At 34.6% G+C, this 5,148-nt stretch overlaps 1 pseudogene; it reads left to right on the top strand.

Moving 5' to 3' along the window:
- Positions 1-3,249: 3,249 nt before the first annotated feature.
- On the top strand, positions 3,250-4,920 carry LOC143651361 (nuclear speckle splicing regulatory protein 1 pseudogene; annotated as a pseudogene).
- Positions 4,921-5,148: the final 228 nt, after the last annotated feature.

Here is a 5,148-nt window from a genome sequence, read left to right as displayed (position 1 = left end):
AAACACTTCTATATGTCAAAAACACCATCAAAATCAACAACTAATAAACTAAGAAATAAATATATGTAGCACAAAAAGTTAATATCTTTAATATATAAAGAGCTTTTATCAACACAAACACATCAATAATATCCAAGAAAAGGCCCTGAACTAAGAATTCATAAGCAAATGCATATGGCAACAATCAAACAAAAACATCTGACTTCATTAGTAGTCAAAAATTAAAATAATACTTGCATTCTTGCTATCAAATCAATAAATATTATTTTAATAATAATATCAAATTTTTTTAGGATAAAGAGCAAATCCCATATAATGCTGTTGGGAATAGATATTAGTTCATCTTTTCTGAAAGGAATTTGACAATTTCTAACAAATGCCTTAAAAATATTCACATCTTTTGAGCCAGCATTTCTACTTCCAAGGATTTCACCCATAGTAAATAACCACAAATATACAAAGATTTATACACAAGAATATTTAATATTATGAAGTATTTTAATGGGGAAAAACTAAAGATTCACTAATAGGGAACCCAATGATTATAGTGCAACTATAGGATGGAATACTAAATAGACTTTAAAATTGTGCTAATGAAGAATAGTTAATGATATCAAAAGAGATTGACAATAGTCTGGAAAGTGAAAATATGAGTCACAATAAAGTGTTAAAGTGTATAGAAGATAATTACAAATGTTTTGGCATATGTGCACATGTGTATATAAATACTTCAAAGATATACAACAAAATATTAATTTCTACATCTACTGAAGTTCTCCAGTGTACATAACTGCAGGCATTCCAACCATAAGATTTCATTCCATGTGAAAATTGAGAGTGCAAGAAAAACAAATCATATGTCACACTTTGGCCATTATGACCATATACAATAGAGAAGCTTAAGATCATTGAAACGCAGCTATACATCTGACTTAGAAGGCCTCCTACAACCTGTCTTTGCTTATCTCATATATTGGCAATTCCCTCTAGAATGACCCACTTTTGTTTATTTAGCCCTTTTCATTGAGTTTCCAGTTTAGCATGTATTACTAAAGTTTAATAAGGAAACAGCATCATAGCAAAATGAAGAGAGGCTTTCTTTAGTCTATTTTCCTAGCAAAATCTTCCAGATTTCTGAAGTTGAAACACCTCACTAAGAATCAGAAAGACTGAAAATGAGCAGTAGAATTGAATTAAGTGATTTATTTGAACGGATCATCTTAAGACATTTTTCTGTCTAACACTGTTTCATGTTACTAACAAATATAAGGAGATATAATTCAATTTATACTAGAAATCAAACTTCTATATGTCTACTACTACGAAATTACTTTCTGGTTACAGAAACCCTGTTTTTCTTCTAAGAATTTCCAAAACACACTGAGCTTATCCTTAGCTTCAGTTCATAAAATGCAGTATGATTTTCTTTCACTATTACTATAATTATTGCTATATCAAAGTAGTATCTTCTTATGTTAACCTGTCAGATAACTCAGGGGAATATAAGAAAGAGTTGATACCTTCCTCCCTCCATCCTGTCCTGAGAAACTGGACTTAATTATTTGGCACCCTGGAAAACACATTTAAAAAAGCAAAAGTTCAAACAACTAGCAAACTTTATTGTAGTTTTAGAATGTATCAATCTACATGCATATAAGAAAGTCAATGGAAACAGATCAAAAGTGATTCTAAGTTTCTGCCAATTCCAAATTTGAAACCTGAAAACTTTTCCATAAATTAAAGTTAAAATTTTCATAAATTCAGTTTGATCCATGGGGGGAAGGGAGGTATCAGCTTTTTTTCTCTCTGATACATCTAATTTATTTTAGACTATAAATTTCCTTTGTAAAATTATCAATCAGACAAAGCTTAAGTGAGAATCTGTTTTCAATGATGAACATGCAAAAAAAAATTAATTGATGCTTATCTTCCTTGTAAACATAATCTGTCCTCTCTGTTCTAAGATAACGTCAGTTCTTGGTGCTCTATAATTAAACCTTCTTTCCATCTTTTCCTTTTATTTACCTCTCCTGAACTTTTCAAAATAGGATTCCATAAGCTTTCCCAAACTCTTTCACTTTCCGCCTTTACACTCTATCATAACTCAACTTCCTCTGATGCTAATCCACACCAGGGTTGGCCCATCCTGGTCACCAGAAGGACACCCAGACAGACCTTTATTGGCAACATGATGGATGTTGAATTCATCTAACGCTGTCTCCATTTTCCAACATCAGGAAAAACGAGGATCATATTTATCAACTTCTGAAAACTGACATGAGGCTTACATAAATAGAGTTCAGACAAGCTATAAACTGAATAATCACCCTCTTCTTGCCACCTTCAATTGGCATCTTGCTTAAGAGCACAGGCTTTCAAGCCAAACTGACTCACTCTACCTTTTTCCAGGTGTGTGATCTTGGACACAGTCTTATTTTCTCTACACCTCAATGTCCTCATATGCAAGTTGGAGATTTAAAAAAAGTAGCTACGACATATGGTTATTGTAAGGATTAAGCATGATAACGTTTGAAAAGCACATATTGTATAGTAGGCAATCAGTGAATGTTGGCTACCTACATTTTCATATCATTTCATCCCTTCACTCTCATAACAAACTGAAACTAAAATAGCTTTACATCTCCATCCTTCAAAATGTTCCTGAGTTTCCCTCTATTCTTCCTCTTGTATGGACTTGCTCCCTCTGGGAAGTTTATCAATAATACTTCCACATGATTAAGATGTTCTTCAGTGAGAAAGTAGCCAATTTTATAGCCCCTGAGATGCCACTCTCTTTCACGAGAAACACTTTATAACTACATCACATGGAACTTTTACCAAGGGCTTAGCACAAATACTTTTCTCATGTCGTTCATGAAGGTAATTTGCACAAGGTATGATTAAATGGAAATAACCATTGGGCAACCTGAGTGTCAGACATTTTTACATGGTGTCTTTAGATGGTGTACTCTACTCTTACCTTCTTTGGGCCTCAGTTCCTCATCTAAATAAAAAGTATGGACAATAATTCATACCTCTAATGTGAAAATTAAGTAGTGTAAAGGGCTAAATATTAATTCTAAATATAATTTGATTAAAGATGTTAGCCATGAAGCAACCATTAAAAATAGTGAAAGATGGGGAGAAGGTAACAAGATAGTGATTCTGGGCAGGTAAAAAGCTCAAGCCCTGATTCCTGCCCTCCCTTCTTATTTTAGGGACATTATGCTGAGAAGCTACAGAAAAGGATATGGACTAATTTTGCCTACAAAAACACAGAAGTTGCACTTTGTTTTACAAAAATCATCAGTGTTTGGGAATAATTCTGATGATGATGTTACCTCTGTGAGTGAAAGCCTTTAGAAGGAAGCTGCTGAGAAGCAAGTGATGAAACAGATCAAACTGGAAATATAGAAGGTGCTTGCAGAAGATGTCACCATGTCTGAATATGATAGTATTTACGATGAAATGCAGGAAAAAAAGGAGAAAAGAAATCCCAAATGACTCTTGGAAAAAGACTGAATGCCCAAGTATATTCACAACTTAGTAAAAGCAGTTGAGATCAGAAAAAAAAGGAGCAGGAAAAAAGAATAGAAAAGAAAATTCAGAAAGAATGAGAAATGGAAAATGGAGAATTTGCTGATAGTCATTAGTGTCATCTGCTTATTAAAAAAAAAACACAAGGGAGAGCTGAAGAGGAAGAAAGAAAAGAGGGCTGCTGCACTTGAAGCACATTTGGATGTAACTGAGCAGAATGACCTCAGTGGACTTTTATACGCACCTATTAAATCAAGCAGCTGGTGAAGAGGAAGTACCTAACTGCAGCTTTCATGAAGCCAAGTCTGGAATAAAGGAAGCGAAATCAAGAGGTTACTCTGATGAAGTGAGTTTAGAGAATGAAATACCACATGAGAAATGCGTTCTCCAAACTGGTGTGAAGGTAGAGGAAAACCCAGATGCAGACAGCGATTTGGATGCTAAGAGCTGCGAGGATGATGAAATGGAAGAAAATAATAAAGTAAACTGCAGAAGATTAAAAGCAGAAAGACCTCCCAGAATGACCCCGAAATCACAGGAATCAAACCCACTCATGTTCATCTAGTGAAGAAAGAGGACACAGTGCCAAATGCCACACAAAAAGTCCCAAGTCAGGAGGACATGAGAAAAGGGAAGATAAGCTCCCAGAGAGACAACCCAGGGACCAAGAGAGGCATTACACTGACCTGCTTACCTAAAAGAAAAGAAGGTTTTCCACAGGCATCTCAAGGCCAAGCATTGAGAATTTAACTGGAAGAGCATGAACAAGAAGATAAACCAGGAGGAAGAGACAGAGAAAGAAATGACAGAATGGAAAAGGGAGAAAGATAGGGAGAAATATCCCCCAAGAAAACAAGAAAGAGATCGACAATGAAATGATGGTAACTGACACAGTGAGAAAGGCAGAGAGAAGGAAGAGAAAAGCAAAGAAAAGGAAGAGCATGTGAAAGTTTGGAAGGAAAGATATGAGAGCAACGACAAATACAAAGTCAGGGAAAATGAGAGGTAAGTGTTCAGTCTTCAGAAAGAAATCAAGATAGAAAGAAAGGCAGCCCAAGTTCTAGTGCAAAGAATAGGTTATTTGACCAGGAAAAAAAAAAACAGTAAAATGAGAAACATGGAAAAGGACAAGGAAAGAAACCAAGAGAAATCCTCTGTCTCTGAAACATCCTCTGGGAGCAAAACACAGAATCAGAGAGAAAAGGCTAGAAAGGGGCAACAAGAGTCTACCTGAAGCAGTAAGCAAGTTTGTAAAACAGAACTAAGAAATTGTAATGTCTGCTGGACAGGCACTTGGCCAGGCAAATGGCATAGGTTAATGCAAAGATGTATATTGAGAAGGAAGAAAGATTTATGGAAGCACAGACAAATTATTTCTTCTAGATCATGCTGTATAGAAGAAAAAAGTATGATAATTTTGGGGAGGACTTTTAAAAATATTTATTTCAAAAATGATTTTTGGTTTAGGTTTAAATCAAAAGACAGACTTTTACCTCAAATATCGGAATTTATATAATCTTACTTAGTACCACATATTTGGTTATATTCAAATAACCATTATATGCTTAATGCCTATAGTATTTAATGAAATTGGCTCTACCACAACCATTA

Source organism: Tamandua tetradactyla, chromosome 12, assembly GCF_023851605.1.
Source record: "Tamandua tetradactyla isolate mTamTet1 chromosome 12, mTamTet1.pri, whole genome shotgun sequence".
Taxonomy (NCBI): Eukaryota; Metazoa; Chordata; class Mammalia; order Pilosa; family Myrmecophagidae; genus Tamandua; species Tamandua tetradactyla.
Note: the sequence above shows the minus strand (reverse complement) of the source record. Positions and strands in the feature narration are given on the sequence as shown.